Genomic DNA, 21,027 nt, shown 5'->3' with positions numbered 1-21,027 from the left:
TGTGTGTGTGTGTGTGTGTGTACTGGGATTGAATTCAAAACCTGTAGCATATTAGGCAAGTATTCTACCACTGAGCTCTATCTCCAGCATACTGGGATGATATATTTTAAAATAAGTAAAATTTTGTCATATACTACAAGTTTGGATATTTATTTTCATTAAAATTATGTTGAATGTTTCATTTTTTTCTTGGCTTATTTTTTGAAGCATAAGATATTTACATTCCCTTTTCTAATATCTATTCCAATTTTTTAAAAATTGTTTTTAAGTCGTAATTTGATTGCTTTAACAACAAAAATTATGCCATATAAGGTTCAATCTTTGAGTACTCTTTGGTTCTTTTGTGGACTACTTTCATTCATATGAACTAGAAAATTATATGTATCATATAATTAGTGAGTTTATAATATATATGTTCATTAGATTATGCTTCATATTCATATTGTTTAAATATCATGTAGACTTATTGGATATTTTTCAACAGATTTTCCAATTATTGAATTATAGGTAGAAAATCTTGAATTACAATGGGGAGAAATTTATCTATTTTTTCCTATAGTTAGGTTGATTTTTGCTTATCATGTTCAAATCTAGCTACATTATAGTTTGGGATAATTATATTCTCCTAATAAACAGCACCTTTAATCATATGTAATCTCTCTTCTTTATTTTAGTCATATGCATTTGCATTATTTTTTTTGTCTGATATTAATAAAGCAATTAAGCTTTCTTTCTACATTTTTCCCTGTTTTCTAGCATTCTCCTTCAGCACTTGGTATGTTTGTGATTTTAAAGAGCCTCTTGTGGATGTATTTTGCTGGCTTTATATTTATTCATCCTAACAGTCTTTGTTTTTTTAATTGGAAAGCTCATTTCACTTACAATTATTGAAGTAACCAATATATTGACTGTAATTTTTTTTTCTAATTTAATTTGTTATATTTTGAATTGATTAGAATTTTGTTTTACTTATTCCATTTTTCTATGACTATGGATTGCCTTTAGAATTTTATCTGCACACTTAACCTAAAAATTTTCTGAATTTAATTAGTACTTTTGCCCTTACCCCAAAGAATTCAAGGATCTTTGAATACTACACCCACTGTTATGGTTTTGTACCTTATAATAAGATGTTAACATCTCCTTTTAAAAAATAAAACCAGCATATTTAACATGATCATTTCTTCTTGTACCTTCCATGTTTCTAATCTGCTTTCATTATCACTTCCTTTAAATAAAATATTATTTTTAGAAATTATGTCCATTTTGCATCTATAATATTGTCCTTTTTATTTTCCTTTTGTTTTTACTCTTTATACACTCCTTTCTCCAGAATAACAATTCTAAATTTAGAGTTTTTGTATTTGTTAGTACTATAAAATAATTATTCCCTGGTTTAGAACATTGTTGTTCTTGCTTAGGAGACACCTGCCAGCCTAGCTGTTGTTTTGTTTTTTTTTTGCCTGTAACGTTTTCATATGCATTTAGGCATTGTCATTATTTTTCTTTTAGTGTATATATTTTAATTTTATCTTGATGTGTATTTATTTAAGTTTCTTGAATTTATCAATTTATATCATTTTAAAGAAATTTTCTGCAACATTATCGTTAATATATGGTTTCATACTCATTTTGTATTTTCCTTCTAAAAATGTAGGGATACTTTCTTCAGCTCTACCTTCTGCTTTGCTAATTCTTCATCTATGGTTAGTCTACTTTTTAAATCACTCATTTAATTATGACTTATAATTATTCTACCTTTATATTTGCCAGAAGTATTCTTTATTCTTTGCTAAATAATATTGATCATTTTATGTTTTCTTCATCCCTTATACACATGTTCAATTCAGGCACATACTATATATTTTTAGCATAAATTTATTAATCACACACACAAAAGTATATATGTATTTCGTACATGATATTTCCAGTACCTAAAATTTGTACAAATGTTCTGCTTTCTGTTGTTTCTTGTGATTTCCATATGGCAGTACACTGTTCCATTTTCTGTTTGGTGACTTTTGATTATGATTATATATTCTTTAGAAATTTATCTGTAAGACTGATTTCAAATTTGTTTTTCCAGAAAGGATATGCTATTATTTATAATATTATATTATATGTAATATAATATTATATAATTTATAAATTAGGGCATTTAATAGAATTTACTTGCTATTCATTTTCAGGAAAACGCTGATAGTGAGAACTTGAGAAGCACAGGAATGAAGGGGCTTATTGAATTTGAGATTTTTAGGAATTTAATTTTTCCTTCTCCATCCATTGTAAGGATAAAGAAAACAATATATATTTTGTATGCTTTGTTACAATGAATTTTTGAATACACACCTCTGTTTTAAAAAATGAAAGTTATTAGATATATTTAACAAATGGTATGGTATGAACATTTTTGTTAGACTACATGTTGGCCATAGCTTTTGGCAGAACTCCATCAGTGTATAATACTTCAGCATCATCATTTCAATGATAAATATTCAAGAAATTAGCAATGAAATCCTCTGAGTTTCCATTTATCCACAGAGATCTCTCAAAGCTTCCATCTAGGAGGAACGGCAGGTCTGAGTCCTTTTTCTGTGTCTAGTGTGCCTTCCAAAAGGAGGCTTGAATTTCCACATATTGGCAGATATTCAATGACTGCATGCCAGATTCTATGCTTTATCACCACTATATGCACACTTCTCAATTTCAGATACCAGTCTTTAAATTTTTCCTTGTTTTATTTCAAGCTCTGCAATACACTTTTAAAAGTTTTTTTTTTAAAAAAAAAAAAAAAACGTTATCAAGAAAGGTTAGTTGTTTTGGAGTGAGAGGTTCATTTAAGCTGTTATTTTTTTTTAAATAAGTGTATGTTTGAAATAAATGTATATTCTGCTGGATACACAATTGTGCACTACTAGCATGATACTCACATTTCTCTTTGTTGTGTTTTCATTGACTGGTAGGTACTCTGAGGATCATGATTCCTTGGGTAAAATGTTTCACAATTTTAACAGCTAATGTGTAATAGTGATTCTCTAATTGCCCTTTCCTTCCATTTTCTTACAATTAAGGAGAGGAAAATTTGGAGTGCCAAAATCTTTACACAAAATGAATATACCAATTTTATTTCATAGAGCATGAAGTAAGAGTCATTTTTATTGCATCCCTTGAAGCATGATGAAAAAGACATTTTGCTGTTCTTCCAGTTTTGAAATGAAAGAAAATTGCTATAGAATTTGCCAGAAGCCACTTAGGAACAAATGGATGATTTTTGTAACAAGTGGCTTTGTGTTATTTTGAAACATACACACTCTGATTAACATACACCTTTCATTATTTGGGAAGACATAATTTTTTTATAATCATAAGGTAAATGTGTATTATATAATGTTCTTTCCCCACATTTACAAATTTCAAAATGTAGAAATCAAAGAAGCCAGAATCTATTTTCAGGGTTAAGGTAATAATGATGATTTCATTTCAATGATAAATACTCAAGAAAAACTTCATATATTTTATATTTAAGATTTATGTTTGTTTAAGTCAGCTTTTTTTTTTTTTTTTTTTTTGCCACTGTGACTAAAAGACCTAACAAGAACAATTTTAGAGGAGAAAAGTTTATTTGGCACTCATTATTTCAGAGGTTTCAGTCCACATAGAGCCAGAAAGCCAACTCCATTGCTTTGTGCCAGAGATGAGGTAATTCATTATAATGGAAGTGTATGGAGAAGGAAAGCTGCTCAGAACATGGCAATCAACAAAAGGAGTGGGGAGGGGGAGAGAAAGAACTTGTACACTCTGCTCACCAGGGACAAAATACAAATCCCAAATGTTCACCCCCTAGTGACCCACATCCTCAGCCATACCCTATCTGCCTATAGTTATATCTCAATCCATATCAGTGGATTAATCCACTGATAAGGTTAAGACTCTCTTAACCCAATAATATCATCTCTGAAAATTCTTGCATTGTTTACCAAATGATCCCTTGGGTGACACCTCATGTCTAAACCACAATACTAATCCTCAACCATCTGATATAGGGCTCATTTTTAACATTGTACAAGCTGTGCCTATAAAAAGACACACTGTTAAATTTTCTTAGTGATTGGTCAAAATGTTTTAGATGGAGTCAAAGTATTTTAACTTTAAAACAAATGTGAATAATAAATAACAAGCAATATAAAATAGTTTATTTAAAAAAGTGAAGTAGGACTTTTGGTGATCATTTACTAAGAATTTCCATGAAATATTCACATCATCAAATTAATTTTTAAGAACTTTGAAAACAGACAATGTGAGAAGAAAGAATGTCAGATGTATTAAATTTATGCTCTTTCATAACTCACACATGTAACAAAATGTATTCAATATTTTCACTGCATTATCTGAAAATTATCTAAGTGGTTTTTCACCTCACTTTGAAAAATGAGATCCTAATGAGATTTCTTGTGAACTTCTACCAGCTTCCTAAAAATTTAAGGTTATGCTCTGGCTCATTTTGTTGTTGATCTTGGTTTTAGCAGTGGCACCAATGAAGGGATTGAAAATATGTATAAACTGGTTACTAGAACCATTACAAAATATACTCAAAGTGCAAAATGAGTATTTTCTGGAATACTGCATACTACCTCTTATTCATTATTTGAATAGAAATAATAAAGAAGAAATATAGTAGATAGAAACAATTGAAATTTGGCCACCAAAGTTGTAAAATGACTAAAAAGTTATGTCACTAGGAAGGTAAAAATAATTATAAATAATAAAGTGAATCTCTCTTCAGTAGTGTAATTCAGATTAAAAGGTCCACGTACAATATGTGATGAAGAATCCTTCAAGGAAATTAGTAAAAATTAATGTGAAATGGCAAAGAAATGTGGTTATGCAGTCAATATCTTTAAGACAGATACCTGAAAACCCTATAATAGAATTTGGATCTGAGAAAAGTAAGCAAAAGCTTTATTCAAGCAAATTGCATCTAATTCAATCTTATCTGATTCATAAATAATTTCCAGATTAATAAAGAACAGATAAAGCTGACTCTCTCATAGTGCAGGAATTATAGGATTTATCTCTGATACCAGGAAATAGTACTAAATTTCAAGTTTAAAACAGTGAGGAAAGTAATTATTTAAAAAATTCAATAATTAGGTTCCTGGCCATAATTATTTGTTAAATGACAGTCATCAACTTTAAGTCATATCCTGTGCTTGGCATTCTGTTGAAATGATGACTAGGGACTTCTTCTGCCAAATCCCATATCCTCATAAAATTAAAGTACTGTTACCGGACACTGAAGATATTAATTAACCATGAAAACCTGAGTTCAATCCCTCAGAGTCAGCTGTGGATGTCATCCATGGCTTGTTTCTCCTCATACCAACAAATCTTATACAACGTGGTCTGAAATATGGATTCAGTGAATGATGGGGGTTGGCTGGATACTTTCATTCTTTAGAAAGCTAAGAATAGTTTACCAAAATAATTTTGTTTGGATTCAATTCATTTTCCTATGAAGTCCATAGTCCTATAATAAATTTGTTGGGCTGCCTCAGTGTCAGATTCAGTAATGTATATAATGCATTTATTTTCCAGGCATTGTGTAAAGTACATTCATGATAGTGTATCTGGATAAGAATCTAAGTATGACACTTAGATTTTCATAGGATAATCACAGTTCTCATATGTGAAGCGTATACCTCTCGCTGTAGAGCTGAACAGAGTATCCATACCAGGGGAACATTTAAGAAGTCAATCGGGAATTTAATATAATCAACCTCCTGTTAAAGACAGGCATTTGATAACTGAAGAAATATAATATTTGGGAGGTGGACTAATAGGCATGTTATTTATCTATTTCTCTATAATAAAAAACATATTTTGTCTCTATATTAAATTAGATTTACAGGAAGAAAAATGTGTAAACTAACTTGTTAGAATTCCCATCTGTGGAAGTATCTTTAAAGTTTTTATGCCTTTAGAATTTATAATGATTCTATATTGTAAAATAGCAATTTGAATCACAATTATTTTCTTAGCTATGGTGGAATGCTTACTATTATTATTATTATTATTATTATTATTATTATTATTACTTTTTTTGCCAGTGAGGACACAATTTTTCCCCATAAGTTAAATTTATTAAAATGAAAACTCTTTAAAACATTTAGTTTTCATCTTCTACCTTAATTATCAGCACAGTTAAAGCCAAATTTAGAGACAAAATTGTGATAATCAGCAAATACCTTTTGTCTGGTAATATACAATTCCTCTATTTTCATCAGACAGTTTCTGTTTTATTTTAATCTCCTTTTACACTTCTGTTAACCTTCATACAATTATTTAATTAGTTTAAAGATCTCTAGGATATAAGAATAGTTATTACATTTTTCTCATTGAGCGTAGACATATTCATGAGAACAACAGGCTAGAATATCTGAGGTTGAGACTGAATTAGGAATTCTAAGACATATGATCATCATAATTATAAGAGACAATATTCAGTTTTGGTTATTTGATGTGGTCAGTTTTCATTCCTGAGTGATATCATTGATGTTAATTTCCTTATTACTCAGGGAAAATTCTGGCAAGAGATAAATTTATCTGAAACATGGCTTTCATAAATATTTTCACTCAGCATGGAGGGCAGTGTGACAAGATGGCCAGGAGGGACTGGGACCTCAAACTGCATAAAGGCAGAGACATCTGGCAGATGCTGGTCAAGCAGTTAAGTTCCTGCCTGTCAGCTGAGGCCAGAAGGAAGGAGTTGATTATGACTGGACATTAGTCAATAATATTCAGGTTCCTGGGATGTTCAAAAGTGATCAAATGTGGTACTAATGAGGATGGCTGAACTCCATGGCAGCTGTCTCACTCCATTATGTTTTGTTTGGGGAAATCCTGGTATTATTTATATTGTTGACAGAAAGAACATTGAATCAGAGTGGGATTTAACCCTTTATTGGAGCAAAAACTATGCTAAATTATTTTACTTTAAAATCAAATGCATGTATTCATTTTCTTGATATTGCAATATATTACAAAAACTGTACAACAATTATTTCAGTAATATCCTCAATTATTTTTAATTTTTAATTTTTTTTACTTAGATACACATGACAGTAGAATGCACTTATATACTTTGATATATCATACATAGATGGGATATAATTTCTCATTTTTCTGAGTACACATATTGTATAATCACATGGTTATATAGTCACATACATACATAAAGCAATAATGTCTGTTTCATTCTACTATCTTTCTTATCCCCACATCCCCTGCCTTCCCCTCCTTTCACTTTCCTCTACCTAAACTAAGGTAAAGCTATTCTTTTTTTTTTTTTTTGCATTACAATTCTTAATACACATATATGCCACAATTTTTGTATCTCTGTTTGTATATAAAGTATGTTGATACCCAATTCAAGTCTTCATACAAGTACTTTGTATAATGATGTCCAACACATTCCACCATCCTTGCTAATCCCTTGTCTCCTCCCTTTCCTACCCACCCCTCTTCCCTATCTAGAATTCATCTATTCTTTCCATGCTCTCCCTCCCAATCCCACTATGAATCAACCTCCTTATATCAGTGAAAACTTTCTGTATTTGTTTTTTGGGATTGGCTGACTTCACTTAGCATTATCTTCTCCAATGACATCCATTTACCTGCAAATGCCATGGTTTTGTTCTTTTTTAATGCTGAGTAAAATTCCATTATGTATAAATGCCACATTTTTTAATCCACTCATCCACTGAAGGACATCTAATTTTTTCCTGACTCTGCCTTCTTCCTCCTGTCTCCCTACCACCCTTCCTATGCTTCCTTCTTTCTTCCCTTTCTTCTTTCTTCTTCGTCCTCCTCTTTTCCTTCTCCTCTTCTTCTTCCTCATCCTTTCTCTTCTTTATACTCTCTCACCCTTATATTTTATATCCTATAAGTGAAAAGTACTCTTGAGTGTTTTCTTTTTCTTTTTTATTTATGTATGCCAGCAGAATGCATTGCAATTCTTATTACATATATAGTGCATAATTTTTCATATCTCTGGTTGTATACACAGTATATTCACACCAATTCGTGTCTTCATACCTGTACTTTGGATAATAATGATCATCACATTCCACCATCATTAATAACCCCATGCTCCCTCCCTTCCTCTCCCTCCCCTCTTCCCTATCTAGCATTTGTCTATTCCTCCCATGCTCCCTCTCCCCAACAATTAACAGTAGCTAAACTGTGGAGCCAACCTAGATGCCCTTCAATAGATGAATGGATAAAAAAATGTGGCATATATACACAATGGAATATTAATCAACAATAGTTTTTTTTTCTTTTTTAAGAATCAGATTCTTTTCATAGCATGTGTTTAAATTAAAATTGTTATAAAAAATACACTGATATGGTAAGACCATCTTTATGGTGTGTACATAGAACTGTGAAACTCTCAGTTTAAGAAATTACTTGGATGCTCACTTCGCCCTCAAAATCAAAGTATCTACTGAGTTCAGCCATTAATTCTATTAGATCAGGACAATGAAACATAGTCTTTTCAACATTTCTTTAGCATTAAGAGAAGAAACAGTGCATCCAAAATGATCAGGTCATAGTTATGCATGCTCCAATAAGGTATTCATAGGAATGATGCCTACCTGGATCTAAGAAATAAAGTCAAAGAATAAGAGTTTTGAAGATAATGGTTTTATATACACTTACCTAATCAATATAATTTAGTAATCTGGACTAGATATATCAATTTATATGAGTGAAAAAACTGCCCAAATCCTTCCTTATGGACTTTCATTGTTTTATATGCTTATTTTATATAAAATTGTATGACATTTTAATAAATAAATAGTTAAAATATCATATATATGTTATTTAAAAGACTCTTTAATATCTCTGTTGGTGAAAATGTGAAATATTTTCATTGAAATCAGAGTTTGAATTTAATGAATAAGATGTTCATCTGAGTGATTGTACTATACATTAATCCTGATTTATCTTTCCCCTTTTGTGAATTCGTTTACATTTCTTCACATAATTAACTTTAAGACCCACTGAGATAATCTACACTTCAGCTATCTGCTTGTAGATCAGATCCTTGCTGTTCAACAATGTAAAAAAAAAATCTTCTTTGCTCTATTGTAATTATCTTGTCCATAAATGTGTCCAAAATAGGTATATCTCCTTTGATATACCCTGTTATTGAACCTGGTATTTCGTCTCTGGTATTTACAGAAAAGAAGAGCCAAAGAACTAATTTTTTCTTTTAACTTCTTTCCCTGTGCATCTGGGTTCACATGGAAAAGTGAAGGCAAGGCAAATCAAACCCTGGAAAAATAGAAGAACTGTAATGTAGAAAGTGCTCAAAATTTTCCATCTTATCCTGGAGTACTGAGGTATTACCTGATCCTGGAATACTTAGGGACTTCTTGTCTTTTCAAAAAACTTTAGGCAAACTGTCAGTCCCAGCAATTTCTGCTCATCTATTCCCAGACATGTATTTATTTGATGGAATATTTAGCCTTTGAGAAGAAAAATTTTATAAATCGTTCTTCCCACTATGTCACTTTTTAAATACTTGGGTTCTTGGTACATGAAAATAAAGGATAAAATTCTGCAATTTTCTTTCCCTTTGACTGGAATTGACATATGACTATACTAAAATTAATGATGTTAATAAATTAATACAATAAAAAATGCCATAAAACTTAAGTAGTGTTTTGTTCAAAAGAGAATTTTGTCTTCAAAAGTGATATATAGGCTATATTAAACTGTGAGTGTACATAAATATGTATTGAAAAAGAAAATCAGCTTTAACTGTTAAAGTAGTATAAATGTCTTAAATTTGTAGAACATATGAGAATATACTTATAATAAATAATACAATAATGATAATATATTAACAAATTCAGATTTTAACATTTTGGATAGGTTTAGCCTTTAATTCAATTTACTTTAATGAAAAAGAGTTGAGAAACCTATTCTACTTAATTACCACCTTTCTGAAGTTTATATATTTGGAAAATTCTAAGGAAAGGTTGTCACCAACAAATACATGTTCAATATGGGCACTACTTTTTTGGGTTTAAAGAATCTAAAAATGTATAAGCCTCATTTTACGTAATTTGGCAGTCATACTTTCTTAGATACTTATTCTTGATTATTTGAATCGTCTTCCTTAAAGAACACTGTGCTATACAAATCCCCTTAATGGCTTTTAACAATACTTTTATTTTTTCCCCAATATCCTTAAAGCTGATACTTTAGATGCCTTAATTGCTAGTGTCAGGGAGAAAAATCTTCCTTTACCCTCTTGAGTTTTGAATCTATATGCCTGCAAATTAAACAGACAGTAGATAGGAGGGGAAAAAAAGATGTTTACATTTATATAACAGATATCTAAAAATGGGCTAGCTTATTGACATAAAGTTGGAAGTTTAACATTCACTATACTCTAGCAGTTAAAGTTGATTTTTTTAATACATATGTGTATATACTCACACAGTTTGAATACAGCCTATATATCATTTTTAAAGACAAAATTCCCTTTTGAACAGGGGAAGATGAGGAGGTAGAAATCATTCTATGGGAAAAAATTCTGAGTTTATTTAAGAAGGGCTAAATTTGTTTTCAGAGCCAACAATTCCTCAGGTTTGTGAAAATGTTTGCCTGTGTAGGTATGAGTGGACTAAGTGCCCTTTTCATGGCTCTGGAACTCCTCTAGGGAGAAGATTTTTGGTAGATTTAACTTTGATCTTTCTCCTGGGAATAATTTATGAAAATCTCATTTTCAGAAGTTGTTGCTTTTTGTTAGATAAGATAAGGAAAGCTTTGAGAAGGCTTGTTTTTGAAACTGTAGCATCTTAAATGTCTTCAGCTTAAAATGATCTTTGGACCAACCCTGGGGTTCAGAGAGGGTTCCTAAACTCAAGACACTCTAATTCCATTTTAGCTGCCCTTGTAGCAAAAATCTTACTGATGAATATAAAATAAATTTTGCAATCATGAATTAAAAAAAACACCTCACAACACTAAACATATGGCAGAGACTGAGCTTTTGATAAAACAGCCATAATTGTTCTCTTGTGACATAATTTACCATGCAACTTTATGTTTTCAATGAATTTAAAATTGTTCCTTCCATTTGAATTCTTTCCCACAAACAGTGCAGTAAAGAAAGAAGTCATTTTAAATGAATTGAACAGATAGGAGCACAATTAATATAAGCCTGGGAATTTTGTCTAGCATCAAAAAAGAAATAACTTCTTTTTCTCAATTTATATAACATGCCATCTCAAAACTATAACAAAATTCCATGTGGAAACAATTTTAGTTTATTTAGCTGCTATCATATCTACATTTAGTCTCTGCATATTCAACTTCTGTTATCTAAATGATTTGGGGCAAATATACAACAAGATTTGTCTCTTTTTCTCTGAATATTGAGGAAGCTAATTTCACACATTTTTTTTTAGTAAAAAAATATACTGAATGAAGAAATTTTCAATGTGTATTAAAAACGACATAGTATGTAACAGCAGTTATTCCACCAAGACAAGCCAGATTAAAAGATTATGTAGAGTAAGGTCTTATAGAAGTGGATTCTATTTTGCCCCCCCCCCGCCAAAAAAAATAACTGGCTTTAAACAAACCAGTGCTCTGAAGTTATCAATTTTAACTTTAATTTTAGCTTTATTTTTCCTGTCAAAAATTAACCTTTCAATCACAACTTTTAAAATTTCAGTGAAGAAAAACTGTATTTTCTTTTTGAAAGGTTCAAATCCATGTAAAAACAAAGATATAGGTAAAAACAAAGATATAGTTAAGATATAGGAAGTGGAACTTGTGATAATGAGGTTAATGCAAAAAGTGTTTGAAACTGGTGAAGAGGCCTCACTTCCTCTCCTGTGGTTGTTTAAAATACATAAACAATATGTGAGCAAGGAAACTTCTCCTAAGAAACATTCCTGGGCTTCCCTGCCTTTTGGCAATTGAACCTTTAATTTGTTTCCTGGGTGGTGCATTTTGTTTCTTGTTCTCTGTACTTAAAGAATACATGTTGCCTTTGAATTATTTTATACTGGGTCAAGCAGTCCATGGTTCAGTTAGACTGCCCCTCCAGTCTCAGGAATTTTTACTGTAAGCCTCAGGGAGACATGTGGTATTCAGGCTGTTTGATTCTGGGTAGCTGAACTAAGAGAAATTCTGCCTTGCACTATTCTTTCATCTTTTATCTTGAATATATGCAATATTCTGCCATCTTTTATCTGGAATATGTGCAAAAAATGTTATGCTTTAGGATATTAGAGTCATGTATTATTTTATGTCCCTATATCTATAAAATACTGCCAAACTATCCCATGTATAAATTATTTTGTATCTGTACGTTTTGAAGGCAAAGTTCTAAACATCTTATTTTGGCTTTAAATCTCAAATATAAATTAGAAATATGTAATTCATATTCACTTCAATCACTTATATTTGTATTCTCAAATTACACTCATTTAGTGAAAATTTTTGTCCTGAAAACATATTTGATGGTATAAGTTGTGATATTTTAAGTTAAAAGGCCTGGTTGCTGAATGCCTATCTTGATTTAATCTCTCTGAATAATATATGCTTAAGGCATGGTGAACACCAGCCTCATTGGAGAGTCCAGTAACAATTTCTTTTGTGAGCAGCCCTTTTGCACTTGGCATTTCTCTAGCTGCTAATGCTTCATTTCTTACACACCTGATCTCCCAGGGTCCAAGGCTGCAGAAAGGATATTTAAATAAAGCAGCCAAAGTAGGGATTAAGTGTCACTTCACTTGGCTTCAAGTTTCATCCACATATTGATAGTAAGGAAACTAAAGCTAAGGGGATTCAGATGAATAAAAAGAGATCTGAATTTCTTAGACCACCAGGAATTTCACTGTTCCTAAGCATTGTATAAAATATATTTCCTTGGATTAATATTGCTTAGGATGTAAAAAAAAAGCATGCAATTTATTAATGTCATTTTTGTTTTCTAACCTAATCTTTTAGTTGTTCAACATATCCCTTACATTTTCATTAATTGAAAAAAAAAATGGAGTCCTGCAAAAAGTCATCTTTTAGTAAATTGTTTCAAAATCTAGGGAAAGGAGAATAAAAGTCATCATTACAGTGGTTGTTCAATTTTTTGAATGTTGCTAATTTTTCATCCATAAAAAGATGTTAGAGACTTGCACAATTTTTTGGAAACAAATTATAGCTGAAACATTTATACTTGAAACATACCAATGGCAGGTTGCAGCTGTTTATCTAGGAGAGCAAATGTCCAATGGATGTCTCTTTCTTTTAGATATGAGAATTGGGAGAAGCACAGATATTAACATTAACTATATAATAATGCCTTATGTTAATTGTAGATTTATTAAGCATTTATATTATACATATACTTATTGTTCTATTTATATTTCACCTTTCAACACCTCGTTAAGTAGATGTCATTGTTCTCCTGTTCTCCCCACTTTGGAATGGAGAACTTGCCTGAGATCACACAGATTGTTAGTGAAAAATGAATGCTTGAACTCATGTAAATCTGACTTCAGAGTTAGAACTGCCCACTACACTGTTCAGGAGGACTTCTGCCTCTTCGCAGATTATCTGAGGTCCAAAGAAGAGGCTCTTGAGATTTGAATGCAGGGACATTGTTGGGGAGTCCTCTTGGGAAACTTCTTAAGGGAATGGAAAAAAAAACTGAATTAGACAGGTTCCTTACCTAGTTCAATGGAAGCTCTGGAGCTGGGGTGCCCTTTCAGGACTGACTTTAATTAAGGTAAAGGAGCTGGACCTCTTTACTTGACACCAATAGCAATTGAATGAGAGCCACTCTGGCAAAAACAGTAATTGAATATGGGTTTTCTTGGCATGACCTGGGGTGGAGCAACTCCCTTCAGCCATCAATAACATGAATCTTTACTGCAAACATCCTAGGATAAGCTCTCAACTATTGACATTATATTGAGTTAAAGACTATAGTTAGGCACAAGGAAGTATCCTAATGATAGCTAGCTGTATAACAGTTCAGTATGTAAGATTTTAAACTGTTCTGATTTCCTAGGGAAAGTCCATAATGATCTCAGAACTCCTTCCTCTTCATCTATCTTTACTTAGTCTATTCAGAACTGTTAATAACCTCTTCCACATTATGCTCTTATTCTGTCATTGTCCTATCTTTTTTGCCTCAAGTACCTTTGACCTTCTTCCAGGCTAGTATACTCTCTTTCTGTCTTTTTTTTCTTCAATGAATTATTATTTAAAAACTAGGAAGGACTGGGGAAGTAACTCATTGGTAGAGCACTTGGCAGTCATGAGAGAAGCCTTGGGTTCCATCACCAGGACCACAAATAATAAAATAAAGAAAACTGAAAGTATGTTCACCTGACCTCCAGTTTATTCATGATTCCACCTCTAGTGGATGTGCCCTCCCTTTTTAATGCAGTCTTTGCACATAGTATAGAACATTTTATAAAATCAGTACATTTGAGCAAGGTTGCTCAGCTTTCTTTATAATACAGAATGCAGACAGTAATATCTGAAGTGACAGATTTTCTGGCATGTGATCCATGAATCATTAACTGCCACTCTCATGTCTTATTATAGCACCACTTCAGTTTGGGTTATGATGATTTTCTGAGGCTCTTCCCTGAATGCCTGGCAGCTTGGTCCAATAGAAAGCAACCTTAACTGTGCACAGTCATATGCTACAGTGCACTCCAGGTTATTGTTTAGTTTATTCAAATTTGAAACTATAAATAATCTACCCAAAGCAGCCCAGATAAGTGACAGTTCATCTTATCTCTACCATTTACTGGCATATGGCTTAAATTTTCTCATCTGCAAAAATGAGAAAATAAGCTCTTCTCAAAGGATTATGTTGAGGTTAAATAAAGGATGTTAAAATAAACCCACTACATTAAAATTACTGTGAGGGTAGTAATAACAAAATTGAACTGAATGGCTCAAACAAGTTCTGTATTTTAACCTTTTTCAACTTAGTCTGCTTATGTGCTCTCTAAGAGGAGAACAAGGAACACTATGTATCACATTGACTTCTGGAATATTTTTTATTTGTTTCAACAACATAACATTACTAACTTGTGACATAGATTCTCTAAATACTATTTAAACATTAACCTTTTGAATCATGGCAATAATTTAAAAATATTGTGATTATTTTTACAGGCATGTAAATCAAAGGTTAGTAGTAGTACTAGACTCTGTGGGAGAAGTTTAGATATCACTTGGTCTTCATTCTTAATCTATGCTGTTAAATAGAGCATATGCTACCTCCAGATTGATTAGTCATATTTATGTATCAGATTATAGTTGTCATAATATTTCATAAAATTTATCTAGGATGGTTTTTGGCACCAAACCTGCGATGAATGCTGGTCAATGTTGCTGTACTTAAAATGGTGAAGATCGCTTTGATTTCTGAAGACAACTGGACATTCTTAAGTTGCACACAATTAGATCAGTCAGATGTGGCAGGAACTTCAGAAGCTTAGTGTTAGGCTGCTTATTACCTCCCAAACATGAATGAAGTCTTCCAGAAATATGTTAAGAACTAAAATTACTAGTGGTTTAGTTTGAGGAAATAATCTTAAAATTTCCATGAGGATGAAATATATTGAGTTGCTTCCTGCTTTAATAACTTTTGTATCTTGTTGACTAAAAGACCAACAAGGACAATTTATAGGAAGAAAAATTTATTTTTGGCCCATGATTTCAGTAGTTTAGTCCATAGATGGCCGACTCCACTGCTGTAAACAAAATGTGAGGCAGAATTTCAAGACTGAAGGGCTTGGCAGACTAAAGCTGCTCACTTCCTCACATTCTGGAAGCAGAGAGGGAGCTCTGCTCACCAGAGACAAAACATAAACCCCAAAGGCATGCCCCCAGTGACCTACTTTCTTCAGCCAGAATCTGCCTGTCTATATAGTTACCACCTAGTTAATCCAAATAAGTACATTAATCCACTGATTATATTATAGCTTTCAGACTAATGATTTTACCTCAGACCATTCTTGCATTGTCTCACAGATGAGCTTTTGGGGGACAACTCATATCAAAACCATAACACTTCCATTATGAGAAATTATTCCATTTAATTGATCAGTCACTTTTTTATCATTTGTTTTGTTTCTATTGCTATATCCCTAGACTTCAAATTAGTATTCCACATTTCTAATGAATGGAATGGACCTTCTGATTAGAGAATTTTGATTTTTAAAAGGGCTAAGATTTGTTGAAAACAGAAATTCTAAATTTTACTCAAAATTGATATTGTGAGAGACTCTAAGAATATTACCTCAGAAAGGTATGTTTAATGGCACACACTCCTCATGAAGACAAAAATATTCTTAACTCACACCATCCAGAAACTGGGGACCTAGTTCTGAGAACTAAAAGGATGAAGCCAGCAGGTGTAACCATGGTGATATTTACTTTGAATGCAGCCAGTATAATAATCTGAATTGTTGCTATAGGAATAAGTAAAAAAACAAAAAAAAATTGAGAAGGATGTGCAAAGATGTTCAACCTCATTTGCCCCCAAGAAGATTGCATAGTATCTTCCTGATTTTCAAATACAAAATTAGACAATCATTTTAAAAGATTATTTGACTTTGCTGCTGTTCATATGACTTTCCAAAAATATTTTTAAAAATATTTTTCATACATAAATGAAGTAATAGTAGGTATAATAATAATTACCCAAATATATTTCAGAAATTGAATAAGGGTAATAAAAGAATTGAAAGCACCCCAAAATGTCAAATCAGACAAATATTCTGTACTATCAGTCTATATTTTATACTAAAATCCTAATAAATATGTAAGAAAGATACTATTTGTACAAAATGGGAAAGAAAAAAAATCATTGAGTTTCTTATTTTCAAATGCAATCAGACAGCAAAGTATACACTTAAAAGTACATACTATCTCTTATACCTGTCTTTTCAGTTCAGCCGACTGAGAGTGTCTTGGAAGTTCATATGTGTAGAAATAGGATGCAGCATCAGTGGTGTGTTAACACACAGTTCAAGCTGACAGAGTCTACGTTTGTTTGGTCAATTTACAATAAGTGGTATTTGCTATGGGTCAACCAGTCACAATGGAACATCTAAACAATGGAAGAATTGAGAATTCAAATAAATGTTGAATTACTAGAAATTATTAGGACAGTTTCTTTTGCCTGATAATTTTATTTATTCTGTTTCATAGGCAGTTTGGATTTAGCAATGAATTTAATGTTCAGGACACCCTCAATAAATTTTTCTTCCTCTTGGTTAAAATTATAACTAGAAAAAAAGAATAGTCATAGGTCAGCCAATTAAAAAACTCATGCTTTAAGTTACCTGGTCACAGAAATTTTCAATGTTTTTTCATTTTTAATGATTATTACTGGAATTATATGAAATTAATTATAGTGATCAAATTGCAGTGAGCCCTGTTGACCTTATAAAGCTAATAAATTATGACTGATGAGTCATACAGTGAGAGATTTTTGTTGGCAATCTATATGTTGATTAGCTAATAGCTGTACCTGCTGAGTATTCCAGAACAAATGTACAGTCAAAATTTCCATTTGAAAATATGTGACTACTTCCAAAATTATTGCTTAATGGAAAGTTATACTTTGAGAGTGGCTATTTTTCCTTATACTGAATGAAGGTATCATGCAAAACCTAGCAGTAGATTCATGCCATAAAGGAAAAAAAAAAGTAACCAAGGACCAACATATTGGTCTTTGGGAAATAATTGTGCATCAGTTGTTATACGCATAGGTAGGCATACCTACACATTGTAAGTATAGATTAATGCCACTTTTGTGCACAAGAACTCATCACTCTTCAAAGAGGAACTTCAATCATGACAAAACAGGAACCAGATATGGTACCATCACACAGAATGAGATGTTAGGCATAAAACAGCAAAAAGCTGAGTTGCATTTTTTGCCTTTTAAAAGCAAGAACAGTGACATATGCAAATTTTAGCTAACACTGTTGGAGAACAACGTTGTATTATTTCTTGGACCTTACTCTTAAACAATTTCCCTCCTTTCTTCATGTTATATGTTTACTGATGGAACCACTATCAAATATTCAGCATAAATATTTCTTTGTTCTTTGGGATGTCAATACTGTAGGCCTGTTTGAAATCTCTGTGCTATACTTATACTGTCTAAACAGCAGGACTACTGCTGTATTTATAGCTATTCACAGTTCATCATCATAAAGTATGTAGAAAACCAGAGATTTAGTAGAAATCTGATAGGATGTTTATCTACCAGTATCTCAATGTTTTATTTTAAAAATTCATTTTTGAAATTTGTGAAATCATTTATGAAAAAATGATTTTGACCCTTAGAGATATATAGATAGCACCTATTCTTTAAATGTATATACATATGGACATACTGTGTTTTTCGATTTAAATGCAAAAGCTAGCTGCAACTTTAAAAAATCAAAATATTTCTTTATTAGTTTATGAGAACACGTGTTAAAATGGCTAATATTTATTAGGAATGCTAGACTTTACTTTTTTTTCCTATAGTACTCAATCTCTCAAGTTAAATTATTTCAATACATATTCAAGTAGTTACTTTTCAAACAAAGGCTTAATACAGAACTTACAGGTTTTTTTCTATGTGACTATTTATCTTGATACATGAAAACTTAGGATATTTGTAAAACAATGGCAGATAATCATACTTTGAATATCTTTGAACTTTCCTCAGAAAAAGAAGGGGAAAGCAGTAGGATAGATGTGAAAGAGCTTTTACTGGCTGAAAATAACTTTTTTACTGGGGCAAGAAATACAAATGAGATGTAGCAAATATGTGTCATGCTCAATTCCAAATGATGCCACCCTGCTAGTCTGCCTTTTGTCTGCAGAGGCTTTACAGTGTTAGCAACCTAATAGGAATCCTCTGGGGCTATTGGGCTGGCTACCAGCAAAGTAACAAATTCTAAAATGTGAGGGTTTCTGAAGTGCATGTTTAACAGCAGTTCCCAAAATAGCTCCCCAGCATGCAGAAAGGAATAATGCATTTTCCAAAAGAATACCAGAAAAAAAAAAAGCTTATTTGTGGAAAATCTTTTTCTAGTTTGCATATTTATTTAATAAGATTGTTGGAACAATTTGAAAGAGCATTTATAATTATCTTAAGTGCCTTTCTTATTTAAAGTTTCCTCATTTAGATTTTAAAGTATTTCTCTGGTAGGTGTTATTCTTGGAATTTATGTACTATGACTAAAGGAACTCTTGATATACTTTAGGTTACACATTTTTTTTTTTTTTTTTACTGTAGCTAACCTGTTTCCAAACAGCCTTTGCCAAATAACATTTCTCTGTTGGCTGGGAAACTAGTGAACAGAAAATTCCCCTGACATAAGAGTCTTCAGATTTAACCAAGAGTATGAATACAGGATGATTGGAAGAAATCTCTTGCAACTGTAAGAAGGAATTAAGAGGAAGCTGAGGAATGTGGACAGGTTATAGATATAAAATGGAAACTGAGATAATCACGCTTCTGATATCTCACTTTGCTTTTCTGTGACATCAATTCATTCTCATTATACATACACACTTAAATGTATATGTTAAAATATACATATGCACAATTGCAGGCTACATATTTTCCCTGAATACACTTTACCCTTTGAAGTGCTTATTTTTGAATTTATTTATCTATCAGATCCTTTTAAAAACGTAGCAGTGATCATCCCTTTATCTTCTATTTTACAGACTCGTTATTAAAAATGTGAATTTTGTGAGTACTTTTTCTAAGCCAGAAAATATTTGTTTATTCTTCAACAAACTTGATTTTTTTTTCCCTCTTCTAAGGGAACTACCTGTTGTAGACTTTTGTTGCAGAGACATCTTAGTGTATTCTTCTAGGGAAACACTAAACTTTTCAGGCTCATATGATGAAAGTTTGTCATGAACAAAGTTATTATAAGATCAATAGAGTTAAACTATTATTGTTATATTTTGCTCTCAGCCTACAGCATACAAAGGTGGACTGTGAATCTTTGAGAATGTAATTTTCCCAAACTTATTTAACTCAAGAATTTCTTTTCAAGACCATATAGTTTTCAGAGCACAGTTTAGGAAATATCGGTCTGGAAATTTAGAGTTTTAATATAGTGGTACACAATTATTTTTCTGTACACTGTCAGCATCTATTAAATAATTACATTTGACTTTTAAATTCATGTGAATGTCTTTAAAATTTGTGTTAATTAATGCCAAACTGTTAACTTTTAAAAAATACACTAAAATTATGCAGGAAATTTCTTTATTTTCCATCAAATAAAAATATGAATCATGAATATTTGCATATACATGTTTTTATAGCTTTTCACATTATTTTTATTTTTGTTCACTCTACCAAATTGGGCATACATATTTATGACAACATGTATCATTTATATTTATCTGAATGTTTTTATAAAATAGGGCAAATGAAATAAATCTTCAGATTACACCAAACAAGAATGATTAAATAAGCATGTAACTACTCCATTTATCCTCTGGCTAAAGGGTGTTAGGCTTTTCTGTTTTGGAGTCCAAACAAGAATTGGAAGTAGATCTATTGAAAGAAGATACTGTTGGTAGTCCTCCAAGAGACAGAAAGATGGATTTCTTTTCCTATTGAGATCATATTCAACTCACAGTTCTATTTTTTATCAATTTTGGAAACTTTTGGGTTTTGGCAGAAGAATGTTTTGTCAAACTTCAGCCAAGATCTGTATATATGTCGTCATTTTTGACATTTATATTTTGGACTTCTCAGGTGAGTGTTGACTTCCAGTTTTGCTGTGCTGTTCTACTGCTGACAGCCATGGTGTGTGAGTTGGAAATATGATTTGACAAGCAAGTAACCATGACAACTCGGAAACATCACTACTGTATTCCATATAATGTGATCTTCATTTGAAGCTTGCACTTTCTTAAAATCTTCCTATAAAAATGAAATAACAT

The 21,027-nt window shown here is 31.6% G+C and overlaps 1 protein-coding gene across 1 annotated transcript in view; it reads left to right on the top strand.

Annotated features, from left to right (window-relative positions):
* Sgcz (sarcoglycan zeta) overlaps positions 1–21,027 on the top strand; it is a 1,015,926-nt gene that overhangs the window by 261,718 nt on the left and 733,181 nt on the right. The window lies entirely within an intron of this gene.

The sequence above is a fragment of the Marmota marmota genome, unplaced genomic scaffold, assembly GCF_001458135.2.
Source record: "Marmota marmota marmota unplaced genomic scaffold, marMar, whole genome shotgun sequence".
NCBI classification, from domain to species: domain Eukaryota; kingdom Metazoa; phylum Chordata; class Mammalia; order Rodentia; family Sciuridae; genus Marmota; species Marmota marmota.
The sequence above is the reverse complement of the archived record's forward strand: the minus strand, read 5'-3'. Positions and strand labels throughout refer to the sequence as shown.